This window comes from Lontra canadensis, unplaced genomic scaffold, assembly GCF_010015895.1.
Source record: "Lontra canadensis isolate GAN:19392208 unplaced genomic scaffold, GSC_riverotter_1.0 scaffold40, whole genome shotgun sequence".
NCBI classification, from domain to species: Eukaryota; Metazoa; Chordata; class Mammalia; order Carnivora; family Mustelidae; genus Lontra; species Lontra canadensis.
Genome location: NW_022631034.1, coordinates 14478670 through 14493099, shown reverse-complemented (window position 1 = coordinate 14493099; position 14430 = coordinate 14478670). Strand labels below are relative to the sequence as shown.

Below are 14430 nucleotides of genomic sequence, written 5' to 3'. Positions count from 1 at the left end.
TTATTATTATTGAGTAGTTTGATTTACTGACTTAAAATTTGAGTTATTTTAAAAGTTTCACCTTCATGTTTTAGCGTTTATGTAGCTAGACCTTTTCTCTTTTTTTAAAAAAAAATTTCTTTTTATTTATCTGTAAAATATTTTATTTTCAAGTAATCTCTATACCCAACATGGGGCTCACATTTACAACAGTGAGATCCAGAATCAGATGCTCTACTGACTGTATCGGCCAGGTGCCCTTAGACCTTTTCTTCTGAAAAAGTTCATAAAATATCACATTCTTTTATACTAAACACCAATGTGAATCTGAAGATTTTTTAAATTTCAGTTTTAAAATGTTTATTTTTTCACATGCATTTCCTGAATTCTAGGAGTACTTTTGTATTGTAGTAAAATTAATAAAATTGATACCTTTAACCTCATTTAAAATACTTCATTGTCTTTTTTTTTAAAGATTTTATTTATTTATTTGTCAGAGAGAGATCACAAGTAGGCAGAGAGGCAAGCAGAGAGAGAGAGAGAAGGAAGCAGGCTCCCTGCTGAGCAGAGAGCCCGACGTGGGGCTCGATCCCAGGACCCTGAGATCATGACCTGAGCTGAAGGCAGAGGCTTAACCCACTGAGCCACCCAAGTGCCCCAAGATTTTATTTATTTATTTGACAGACAGAGATCACAAGTAGCACAGAGGCAGGCAGAGAGATTGGAGAAAGCAGGTTCCCTGCTGAGCAGAGAGCCTGATGCAGGTCTCAGTCCTAGGACCTGAGCTGAAGGCAGAGGCTTTAACCCACTCAGCCACCCAAGCACCTTTTTTTTTTTTTAATCCAAGTAATCTTCAATTTCTATTTTGTTTGCTTCTGTGACTAGGTGAAAGGGTCTTTTTGTTTTTGTTTTTTGCTTTTTTAAAATTGTATAAGATCATTTTGATTATGCAATTGGCACAAGTGGTATTTCCTCTATTATATATATCCACATTTCATTAATAATAAATATACTATTTTAAGTTAACTATTGAAATAATACTTTCATTCTGATTACAAAAATAATACATATATTTTTAAAAGATTTTATTTATTTATTTGAGATAGAGTGAGAGTGAATGGGAGAGCAAGAGCACAAGTAGGGGATGTGGAGGGGGGCAGAGAAAGAGGGAGAAACAGGTTCTCCACTGTGCTAGGAACCTAACACAGGGCTTGATCCCAGGACCCTGGGATCATGACCTGAGCCGAAAGCAGATGCTTAACCAACTGAGCCACGCAGGCACCCATAATACATATTTATTATACGGAATGAAGATGGAGTGAAGACTATTAAACTACCCATATTCCCACTGTTTTGTGCACCTTTTGTGAAACTTTTCTAAGCTTACCACCAGTATGCTCTCAATTCTCTCTCCATTGGATACACATGCACACGTGTACACAACATATAATATATGTATTCTGTGCCTTGCTTTTTCACTTAATAGCACTTTTGATGATTGGTTTATTTCAAAGAGATTTTTTTCTACCGTGGGAAATTCCTGCTTTTTATAGGGACTATCCAAGAACACTGGGGGGAAAAAAAACTTCATAGGAGACAGTAATAACTTCCTGAGAAATGTCACTTTACATTGACCTTTCCCATAAAATTAATTTTTATTGTTATTTGAATTGTAAAGAGGTTATGATTAAGACCAAAACTAAATATTACCTTTTTGCATCATAAAAATGTAAAGGCAAGAAAACTATGTGTTTAAACAAAATCATACAGTAGCTAGCTTGCCTAGGAGAAGTTATGATATATATTCTTAAAAAACAAACACTTTTAAATTCACAGATGCTGCAAAGCCCTGGTCAAACATAAATTACAATCAGTTTTTATGTAACAGTAAAAATTCCAAAGGACTCTTACTCACCCACTCTCAATATGTATCACAGATACACTTTTTCTTTATGTTCATAGAATATAAACCACATTTATTTCTGTATCTGTGTATATTTAAAATAAATTACCCCTAGAAAACAAAATGTTGACTCCACTGTGTTCAAATTCCGTACAACAAAGAAAACAGAAACCTTATATTCCCTTCAAAGAGCCTGTAACATATATGGTGAGAATTTTGGAATGCTTATAGAATTTGAATGCAGCATCCATTTATTTCAAGAGTATAAGCTATCTTATAATTATCAGATCATTCAATATATTTAGCAAATGCCACTCCACTTTTATTATAACAATTCACTTTTTCTTGTTTGTGTTGAGTACTATCATATATAGAAAGAGTTCTTTACTTACCATTCTAGGAAAGATGAAATTTATCATTATGCCATAAATACCCTGGAAAGCAAAGAAAATATTGTTATTTATTATACCTCCATCCACAGGGGTTCTAACCGCCAAATATAATGCATCAGCAGCAAAACAAAAATGAAGTAGATCTATTGCAGAAAGCATGAATCAGTGTTCTAAGAATTATTGAACAAGTATTGCATGCCTTTGGACAGAGCTACTTTAAGACTAAGCAGTTGTTGTGATAAGTAATTTTAAGGTCAGAAGTAAAACATTCTATTTTCCCCAAACAAATATTATAGCATTAAGAAAATATTGCCAATTAACTGTTTATTCTTCTCCCCTTTCTCTCAGTTGAATCTTTCAATGATACAGATGGGACAGCTATACCTAAAACTCTTTAAGGGAAAACTGAGGGTCATTCTACTTTCTTGAAATCAACATTAATGACTATTTATAAAAAAAAATGTAAATTAGTTTCTTGTTTGGAATCTTGAACTGGAAATCTGATGTAGGAACTGAGAAACAAAATTAGGAGTCCAAACTTCTACTTTTTCATACTAAATAAATGATAATAAAGCATTATTTATATATTTATATTGTTTTCTGTTGATTAAAAATAAGGTTTTAAATTGCATCACATAAAAATTAGAGCAAAATCATATTTTAAAAAGCTATTTACTCTTGAATTTATTGTGTTCTTTAAAGATTTTTAATCAACACTTTCACATTTAATAATTAGTAAAAAAAAAACAAACAAAACCTTTCTTAATGTCAATAGTTCTAATATAAAGAAACATGTCCAGATGTGAGAAAAAATGCTTTTCTCATATCCTGATAATGTTATTACATATTGGTCATTTTCCATACCTTTACTTCATTATTTTTTAAATATCATAAACTTAACTTAGAGAAAAACACAATGAGTTCATCTCCCTTAACCTCTCTATCAAAACTAGATGATGGCTAAGGAAATTTTAATAGATAACATACTCAGAAAAGGGTTTTTACTTGAATTTTTGAATAATGATATTTCAGACCCTTCAGGATTATTTTTGAATGAAGTAAATTTGAATAAAAAAATTTATCATGTGTTAATGTAATCTGAATCATTATTTCCAAAAAAGATAATGTTTCTACAAATGAAAACTAGCTAAAATTTCAAATGGCAAATACATATTTTTAAGTAAGCTCTATGCCTAACGTAGGGCTTGAACTTAGATCAGGAGTTGCATGCTCTAATGACTGAGCCAGCCAGGTGCCCTTAAATGACAAATTTTGGTGTTCACAAAATTTGCTTTTTCCTAGAGAATAAAATTAAGATTTGAAGTGTGTCCTACCTAGATTTTGACATCGAAGGTATCTTTTTTAGACATTTGTATTCTTAAAGAAATATTTGGGTAGAAAATATGGAACTCTGAAATTCTGTAATGATTCAGGAATTCTGCCAATGAGTGTAGTTTCTTTTAAGAAAACTATTTTTGTACTTAATTGTAAATATTAATAATTTATTTCAAAATTTGTATTTATTGATTTTTCTTGAAATATTTTAATGAAAAAATTCTTTAACTTAGAAATATTTTACTGATATCGTGCTTATTCCCATATAATTATCAATACAGTATTTGATATTATGATTCATATTTATAATTTCTAAACTGCTAAAAAAAAAAGTAAAGTATTTTTAAGCACCAGCTCCTGAAGAGGGCAGCACGTTCTAGATATTATTGAATTCTAAGCTCAAATATGACAGCTTTGGCTTTAGTATACTTTTTTAAAGAACTTGAGGGGAAAAAAAATTGGATATTTTTTATAGATGTCTGCTCCCATGATACAATAAACTAGCAGAAATTCTAGGTAGCTGTAGACCAAGGTCAAAACTGTATTTGATTATTAAAAGAGAACATTCAAATTAGACACCTAAAGCAATGTATTTAGAAAGGGAACAACAAAATACTAGTAAGGAGACTTTCCATGAGGATGTGTTTTATCTTAATGCTGTAGATAACTTTTCCTATTGGCAGTGCATTGACTGTCAAAACTACTAAAGGGGTTAGATTTAATTATCTCACTTCTTGCACATTTCATCTCAATTGCTATGGCAACATTCAGTTGCCTCAGCAGCAATGCACACTTTAATCAGATATTTCCTCCTTATTTCTCTATGAGCCAAAACTGTGTAGTCAAATTTACAACCAAGTCCTGATGAATCTGATAACACTTCCTACAATTTAATGGGCAACTTGCCCCCACCCACACATATAAATATTTTCAGAGAGGCTTGTAACTGTTGGACAAGTATAAAACTTGATAAGAATATACATTTGGACTTTCCTATTTCACTGATTATTTTTTTCTCTCTTTCTGCCACCATTCCTTTTTTAGGAGTTTTTTACCAATTTGAAACTCACTCCAGCAAGATGCTACAATGGGTCATCTAACCTCAATGGTAGAGCCAATGAGTAAGGGAAACAGCCTCTCACATTCAAATGAAAACTTTCCTGAAGAAGCCTATTGATTTATTTGCATTTTATCTGAATATACTTGGAATTGGCACATTAAAGAGCCTCGTTCTATTTCTTGAAAGCAGGTAAGAGAAGGAAGAAAAATAACTGAAGACAAAGCAAAATGTGATGGTATAGGAGGAAAACTGTAGGGTATCAGACTTATACAGAGGGCCAAGCATGAAGAAAATTTAGTCGAGCTTCAGTAATAGCAATTTTAATGAGAAGAAAAAGCATGATGCATTAAATTGTTGATGTCACTTGGGTGAATATTAACCATCTACATTGTTGGACAAATATAATCATGTTAGCATTTTGCAAAAGACTAGAGAAATTTTTGTGGGCATATAAGGAATATTCAAACTGTCTTCAAGTCTGATTTAAAGGGTTAGCTCATTATATTTTCATAAATGCTTGAAATTTCTCAAATAGTAACTATATTTTAATTTGATACTGTATAATAAATTTTTTGGAAAACTGTAATTAAGCAAAGTGTTCTAAGGTATTCCTAACAATTTTAGGGGCTGCTAAAATTTGTATTTAGATAGCAAACATTTAATCCCAAAGTTCTCATAGTTCTCTGGTGAGAAATTTTACACCAGTAGATAACAGTAATATTTCAGCATGATTTTTCAATCACCTCTTAGTAGTGTCTAGTAAAATTTTCATTAACAGAAGCAACCAAAAAGATGCTTTCTGGAGCTGGGTCTACTAGTCTGACATTTTAATAGCAATTTCTAGATTGTATCTTAGGTATTATAGACCATTAAATATAGTATTCAATCAAAACTTAACCAAACATAAAAAAGATTATTTAAGGTACCAGTTGTACATATTTTTAATTTTAATTGAGCTGATTATTAACAGACTATGTTCAAAATCTGCTCATTAATGATGAAGTTTGGATGCCATATAACCTTAGGAGTAGCCGAAGGAAGAGTAGTTTAATTAAAGAGAAACCTGCAGAGGAAGAGAAGCATGGAAACTATCTTTAAATATTAAAAGGGCTTTTTATATAAAGGAGACAGTGAGTATCTAGAAAACCAAGAGAAATGGCAGAAGTTTCAGAGAAGTGGATTCCAGCTCTATATAAAGAAAATTTTAGGGGCGCCTGGGTAGCTCAGTGGGTTAAAGCCTCTGTCTTCAGCTCAGGTCATGATCTCAGGGTCCTGGGATTGAGCCCTGCATTGGGCTCTCTGCTCAGCAGGGAGCCTACTTCCTCCTCTCTCTCTTCCTGCCTCTCTGCCTCCTTATGATCTCTCTCTGTGTCAAATAAGTAAATAAAATCTTAAAAAAAAAAAAAAAGAAAATTTTAAAACAATTAGAATAGCTCAAACAATGGCTCAAGCTATGAAGCAGTTAAGTTCCTCATCTAGGCATATTTTATAAACTGTTTGCATACAGACTCGTTATTTTCTGCTGTTTGGATTCTGGAACAACACTGTAGAAAACGTGGTAAAATCACTCCACAGATTGAGATCTGGGAGTTCAGATGAGTCACTTCTTAATGAATTTTTCAAGTACCAGTGCTTTATGTCAGTATGGAAACCAAGCAATGATCTGCAAACAGCATATTCAGCAGCAAGTTTGCAAATCCTACTCTGGAGAAATGGTCTAAATGAGAAAAACAAACAGTTCTTAGTGAAGAGTTATCTAAAACCTCCAAGGAGACATGTAAATCGGTCCTAATTGGCATTCTTTCAAGAACCTCAGTAGATGCCAGGGAGTGACTAGGGGTGAAGAATGAGTTTCCCTTTCAGTCTTCGCTTGGCTCTTCTACCTAAAGCTGGGGTGTTGCCAGACAACGTATGCTGCTGACTGTGTCAGACTTGTTCTCTGGATGAAAGGGAGATGTTGGCACTATCCTCAAACTCTATATTCACTTAAGAAATAATAATTGCTCAATTAAGGGTCCAGAGCTTTTTTTTTTTTTTCTGCACCCAGAGAAATTAAAAGTTGAAGAGAAAATTGCACAGGATGTGGGAATACTCACCTTCCCCAAGATTGCTGAAGAAGATAAGGGAAGGTTGTAACTAATTTGAAGATGATAAATAAAAGGAAATTGCTGGTTCTTTAACCAAAGCAATGGGCACTTTTTGTTTAATACCAGATCCTATAACATTCTAGTTTATGTTATTTATAGTCTTTTTACTCAGTTTGGTTTTGAAATTTCCTTGTGTGATCCTGCTCTCGAATCACACTGAAGAAAACAAGAGGCTCACAAAAGGTCTTGCATAATATCTAACCTTAATGTACTCTAGTGCTGTTGTTTGGAGCATGCAACCTTTTGAAGGGTGACTGTCTTCCAGAAACATCCGTTTCTATCCAAAGAGCCAATGGGTAGTTTTGCTACTATAAGAAAAGCTAACTTTGATTTTTACCCTCAAAGAATATGGGATGTTACCTACTTCATTTTCTCTCTCGTTGCTCCTCCAGGCTTTTACAGCCGAAGCCTTTATATTAACTTATGTTGTTTGAAATTCTACCTGCTGAGGTTTAGCTGGCAAATGGTCTTGAAACTTGTTTCCAAACTGCTCACCCACAAAAGCTTTTACTAGCCAGTTCCATTTGGTTGGCTATACTCCAAAACAGTCTCTGGTGAACAAAAACATTAGCTACAGAGAAACAGAAACTTCCATGGCACCCTGGAGGAACTTTTTGATCCAAAAGACACTACTAGTAAACCAAAACGTCATTGCAAATTCATGAACATTTCCTTATGTCATGAAAAGCGGTAGGAGGAAAGGGCTGCATTTGTGCAATTGTTGTTCCATGTGTTTAAACCTAGTCCCTGACTCGAGATCAAAGACTGTCTTCCATCAACAAGTATTTATTTAGTGCATACCATGTCTGAAGCCTAAAGAGTCAGAAAAGGACAAATAAGAGCTATTTTAAAATTCTGCTATTTGTTGAACGAATGAAGAAAGGCATATTGCCATCCTATTAAAAAAACCTTAATCATCTGTAAGATCATAAAATTAACATGAAACCAAGCACAGTATCTCTGTCTTGTCTCTATCAGTTAAAATGTTTAATCTATCTGATGCCATAGAAAGTTTTAATATATTTTCAACAGCACTACTCCCTTCATTTAGGTAGTTTTTACAACAAAAAAGCACAAATCATGTTGCTTTACCCCATGTGGCCCTGCACCTCCATATCTACCCATTTGCCCTATATGTGTAAGACATCTCTACTGAGCTGTTTCTTCTCCATTTGTGAGCTTAAGGAAAGCAGGGAAAGTCTGTGTTTTTGTTTGCATTCTGACCAATGCAACAGTGCCCAGTAAACAATACTAAACATTTAGAAAATGATTATTCAATGAATAATGAATGATAATAAATAAGAGGAATGAAATGGTACTGACCTAAATGCAGGAATGTTCAGCAAGGTTAGTGTGGCTTGAAATGGTGTTGGTTTCATGGAAGGTATAGGGTTTTTTCCATGGGGCCTTCAGAAACAGATAGGATTTAGATAAAGGGGGAAAGGAAATAAAGCATTTCTAGTGGTGTTAAGATTATGAGCAAAGGGATTGTTTGGATGCAGAGATATTAATGAAAGGACTTCATTCTTTTTGATGGGACCATGGGTTGTATAATGGGATAGTGATTTTGTTTGGTTTAGATTAATGGATGTTGTGTAGTAGTGTTTCTCGACCTTTAGTTTGCATTCGTGGGGATTGTTGTTAAACTGCAGACTCTAATTTAGTAGGTCTGGATTGAAGTATGAGATTATCTATTTCTAACAAGTTCCCACGTGATGTTGGTGCTGGTGCTGTATTCTGAATTGCAAGACTACGGATGATTCTTGAGGCTAGACACAGTCATATGGGCTTGATACAGCAGTTATTTGAAAATTACTCCATGTTCTCCAGCAGTTTTGGCATGATGAAAACTGCATTTAAGAAGATTAGTGTGTCAACCTTATGAATATAAGGTTCCTTATGCTAAGGAAGAAAGAATGTGGATATAGGAAAACCAGCTGGGAGGCTGTCTTACAATTTATCTGCATATTTTACAGATTTGGTTTTCAATTACTTGTTGATTGATTAGTTTGTGTGGACATGGTCAATTCAAAAGTACTTTCTCAGTGGAATAACTGTGGGCCCACTGACTTTTTGAAAACAAGTCAAGTTTAGATAAAACACATGGGGAATTCATGAATGCTCTTCCCTTCCTCTCCATCTGGAAAAACTGCATTCCTTCTTAAAAATAGTTGAAATGTTAGCTCTTCTGTTCTTATCATAGTATAAAATTGTAAGTGTACCCTCACATGTATGTCTCAGACTCTGATCTTATTTTATCATATAGATAGTAATAATAATAATAATAATAATAATAATAAAACAATAGTAATACAACTTGTGTTTTTTGACTGCCAGGCAAATTGCTAAGTTTTATCATTAAATCCTTATAACAATGCTGTGAGGAATACTGCTATTATCATCGCTATTTCTACAGATGGGGGGAAAAAAGAATACTTGCATGCCTTAATACGGCGTTAGCTATAGGCCAATTCATATATTTACTCAGAGTGCAAAGAGAGCGTGCTCGGCATGGGGGTGTCTAGCTATGTGCTAGATGAGATGCCTTTCCTACAGGCTGGCACTGGAAGGAAGAGAACTAGCTCAGTCTGGCATGAAGGAGCAGCAGCTGGGGAAGCCAGAGCAGATGTGTAACCACTGAACCAATCAGGAAGTGACCTTGATTGATCAATGTTCCCAAACTAGTTTTAAGAATCCTTTCTGTCTGGAGCAAGATGGTGGAGGAGTAGGAAACCTAATATCATAGGGTCCCAGGAGTTCAGCTAACCATTCTGAACACCTACAAACTCAACTGGAGATTGAAGCAAAAAAGAGCAGCAATTCTAGGAACAGAAAAGTGACCACTTTCTGGAAGGTAGGATGTGTGGAGAAGTGAATCTGAGGTGATATAAAGGAAGAGAAACTTTGGGGGGAGGGGCCAGCTCCTGGCAAGTGGCAGAGAATCGAAGCACAAAATCAGAACTTTTAGAAATCTGCTTCACTGAGGGACGTGGCTCCAAAGGCTAAGCTGGGGGTGGAGCCCTCATGGGGACAGCGTGGTCTCAGACCCCATCAGGTCACAAAAAGACCAGGATGTCTGATGTGGCGGAGCTAACAGGTATCAGAGTGGGGAAGCTGGCTGCAGAGATGGAGCCAAGCAGTGGGCTCTCAGCTTGAGGTTACCTTAAACTGTTATCCAAGGCATAATCAGACCATCGCTCTTCGAGTGGCAGATCTGGGTAGACTGCCTCCTTCCTCCTCTGTGAGAGGTGGTGTGGGAGCATGTTGCAGGAATCCGCTGGGTTTGGAGACTCCAAACAGGGCCATGACCAGATATAGAAATGCTTGGTCACGGGCTGTGTGAGCTCAGAGTGTGGCCGGAGACCAGGGAGATTGGAGAGGTTAACTGCTTTTCTCTGAGGGCACACTGAGTACTACAGCCCTGAGCTCTCGGCTTTACAGGGCCAGGGATTTGGAGGTCAACATTTTCATTCCTATCCTCCAAAGCTCTACGGAAAGCGTTCAGGGAAAAAAAGCTACCGAAAGCAAAAATGAGCAGATTGCTTAACCTGGCCCCTGGCAAGGGAGGTGCAATTCTGCCTCTGGTAAAGACATTTAAGAATCACTTTAACAGCCACCGCCCCCGCCACAGATGATCAACAAGAACATTCAGCCAAGACCAAGTTTACCGATCAATGAGAACTGCAACCCTTCAGAGCTACAAGAATGCAGCACATAGAATTCATGACTTTTCCCCATGATTCTTTAGTTTTTCAAAGTTAAAGTTTTCAGGGTTTTTTTTTCCTTATTCTACTTTTTAATTTTTTTCCTTTTTCCCCTTCTAACAATTTTTAACTATTTTATCTTATCAATACCTTTTTAAAAATCTTTTAAAATTTTCATTGTTATAAATTTTCATTGTTATAGTCATATTCTATCCCTTCATTGTATTTAATCTTATTTTCTTTTTTTAATACATAGGTTTTTCTTTCTTTAAAATTTTGGGATACAGTTTCTTCTAATAGATCAAAATATACCCTAAATCTAGCATTTTGTTCTAGTCTCCAGTCTGATAACATTCTTTCCCTCCCTTTTTTTAAACAACTTTTTAATCTTATCAATTCCTTTCTTAGAATCTTTTTTTAATTTTTCACGTTTACAGTCATATTCCATCCCTTCATCATGTTTAACCTTATTTGTGTGTGTGTGTATACATATATATGTATACACACACAAAAGAAAGAAAGTTTTTCTTTCTTTAAAATCATTGGAGACAGTTTCTTCTAACAGACCAAAATACACCCAAAATCAAGTGTGTGGCTCTGTTCTAGTCAAAAAAAAAAAAAAAAAAAAAAAAAAAAAAAAAAAAAAAATATATATATATATATATATATTTCCTTCCTTCTGCCCCCCACCCCCAGTTTTATATCTCTTCTGACTTGGTTACCCTGTATTTTTCTGGGGTCATTGTTACCCTTTTAGTATTTTGTTCTCTCATTCATCCATTATTATCTGGATAAAATACAAGGTGCAAAAACTCACATCAAAAAAAAAAAAAAGAAAAAAAAAGAACAAGAGGCAGTACTGATGGCTAGGGACCTAATCAAATCACATATTACATTAGTAATTACATATTACATTACATTACAAATTACATATTACATTAGTAATATGTCAGAACTAGAGTTCAGAAGGACAACTATCAAGGTGCTAACTGGGCTTGAAAAAAGCACAGAAGATACTAGAGAATCTACTAGAGAAAAAAGCACAGAAGATAGTAGAGATTCTAGAGAATCCCTTTCTGGAGAAATAAAAGAACTAAAATCTAACCAAATTGAGGGACGCCTGGATGGCTCAGTGGGTTAAAGCCTCTGCCTTCAGCTCGGATCATGATCCCAGGGTCCTGGGATCGAGCCCCACATCGGGCTCTTTGCTCAGCAGGGAGCTTGCTTTCCCCTCTCTCTCTGCTTGACTCTCTGCCTACTTGTGATCTCTCTCTGTCAAATAAATAAAGTCTTTAAAAAAAATAAAATCTAACCAAATTGAAATTAAAAAAGCTATTAATGAGGTATAATAGAATGGAGGCTCTTACTACTAGGATAAATGAAGCAGAATAGAGAATTAGTGATATGGAAGACCAAACGATGGAGAATAAAGAAGCTGAGCAAAAGAGAGACAAACAACTACTCGACCATAAGGGGAGAATTTGAGACGTATTACCACAAGATTAAACAATATTAGAATAATTGGGATCTCAGAAGAAGAAGAAAGAGAGAGAGGGGCAGAAGGTATATTGGAGCAAATTATAGCATAGACTTTCCCTAATTTGGCAATGGGAACAAGCATCAAAATCCAGTAGGCACAGAGAACCCTCCTCAAAATCAATAAAAATAGGCCCACACCCCATCATCTAATAGTAAAACTTACAAGTCTCAGAGACAAATAGAAAATCCTAAAAGCAGCTCAGGACAAGAGGTCTGTAACATTCAATGGTAGAAATATTAGATTGGCAGCAGACCTATCCACAGAGACCTGGCAGGTCAGAAAGGACTTGCATGATATATTCAGAGCACTAAAGGAGAAAAATATGCAGCCAAGAATACTATATCCAGCTAGATTGCCATTGAAAATAGAAAGAGAGATAAAAAGCTTTCAAGACAAATAAAAACTAAAAGAATTTGCAAACACCAAACCAGCCCTATAGCAAATACTGAAAGGGGTCCTCTAAGCAAAGAGAGAGCCTAAAAGTAACAAACCAGAAAAAAAAAAAGAGACAACATACTGTAACAGTCACCTTACAGGCAATACAATGGCATGACATTCATATATTTCATTAGTTACCCTGAATGTAAATGAGCTAAATGCCCCAATCAAAAAACACAGTGTCAGAATGGATTAAAAAAAAAACAAAAACATTGATATGCTATCTACAAGAAACTCATTTTAGACCCAAAGATACCTCCATATTTAAAGTGAGGGGGTGGAAAACAATTTACCATGCTAAGGGACATCAAAAGAAAGCTGGGGTGGCAATCCTTATATCAGATAAATTAGATTTTAGGCCAAAGACTATAATAAGAGATGAGGAAGGACACTATATCATACTCAAAGAGTCTGTCCAACAAGAAGATCTAACAATTTTAAATATCTATGCCCCTAACATGGGAGCAGCCAATTATATAAACCAATCAATAACAAATCAAAGAAACACATCAACAATAATACAATAATAGTAGGGACTTTAACATCCTCCCCCACCAATGAAATGGACAGATCATCTAAGCAAAAGATCAACAAGGAAATAAAGGCTTTAAATGACACCCTCGACCAGATGGACATTGCAGATATATTTAGAATATTCCACCCTAAAGTAACAGAATGCACATTCTTTTCCAGTGCACATGGAACATTCTCCAGACTAGATTATATCCTGGGTCACAAATCAGGTCTCAACCAGTACCAAAAGACTGGGATCATTCCCTGCATATTTTCAGACCATCATGTTTTGAAACTAGAACTCAACCACAAGAGGAAAGTTGGAAAGAACTCAAATACACGGAGGCTAAAGAGCATCCTACTAAAGAATGAATGGGTCAACGAGGATATTAAAGAAGAATTGAAAAAATTCGTGGAAACAAATGAAAATGAAAACACAACTGTTTAAAATCTTTGGGACACAGTAAAGGCACTCTTGAGAGGAAAGTATATAGCAATACAAGCCTTTCTCAAGAAACAAGAAGGGCTAGGGGCGCCTGGGTGGCTCAGTGGGTTAAAGCCTCTGCCTTCGGCTCAGGTTATGATCCCAGGGTCCTGGGATCAAGCCCCGCGTCAGGCTGTCTGCTCAGCAGGAAGCCTGCTTCCTCCTCTCTCTGCCTGCCTCTGCCTACTTGTGATCTCTGTCTGTCAAATAAATAAATAAAATCTTAAAAAAAAAAAAAAAGAATAAAAGAAACAAGAAGGCCTCAAGTACACAAACTAACCCTACACCTAAAGGAGGTGGAGAAAGAACAGCAAAGAAAGCCTAAACCCAGCAGGAGAAGAGGAATCATAAAGATTGGAGCAGAAATCAATGAAATAGAAACCAAAAGAACAGTAGAACAAATCAATGAAACTAGGAGCTGGTTCTTTGGAAGAATTAATAAGATTGATAAACTCATGGCCAGACTTACAAAAAGAAAAGAGAAAGGGCCCAATTTAATAAATCATGAATGAAAGAGGAGAGATCGCAACCAATACCAAAGAAATACAATTATAAGAACATATTATGAGCAACTAAACACCAGCAAATTAGACAATCTGGAAGAAATGGATGCATTCCTAGAGAAGTATAATCTACTAAAACTGAACCAGGAAGAAGTAGAAAACCTGAACAGATCCATAATCAGTAAGGAGATTGAAGCATTAATCAAAAATCTCCCAACAAACAAGAGCCCAGGGCCAGATGGCTTCCCAGAGGAATTCTACCAAACATTTAAAGAAGAATTAATACCTATTCTTCTGAAACTCTTCCAGAAAATAGAAATGGAAGGAAAACTTCCAAACTCATTTTAGGAGGCCAGCATTACCTTGATCCTAAAACCAAAGACCCCATCAAAAAGGAGAATTAGAGACCAATATCCTTGATGAACACTGTTG

At 35.4% G+C, this 14430-nt stretch overlaps 1 protein-coding gene and 1 long non-coding RNA gene across 2 annotated transcripts in view; one reads left to right on the top strand and one right to left on the bottom strand.

Moving 5' to 3' along the window:
* The window catches only part of ADGRL2 (adhesion G protein-coupled receptor L2), a 382248-nt gene that overhangs the window by 222164 nt on the left and 145654 nt on the right, over nucleotides 1-14430 (bottom strand). The window contains exon 2 of the mRNA XM_032870191.1: nucleotides 2275-2316. The gene's annotated coding sequence lies outside the window, so the exon portion shown is untranslated. The remainder of the gene's footprint in view (nucleotides 1-2274; nucleotides 2317-14430) is intronic.
* LOC116875052 overlaps nucleotides 1-14430 on the top strand; it is a 60471-nt gene that overhangs the window by 33727 nt on the left and 12314 nt on the right. The gene's annotated exons all lie outside the window — the stretch shown is intronic.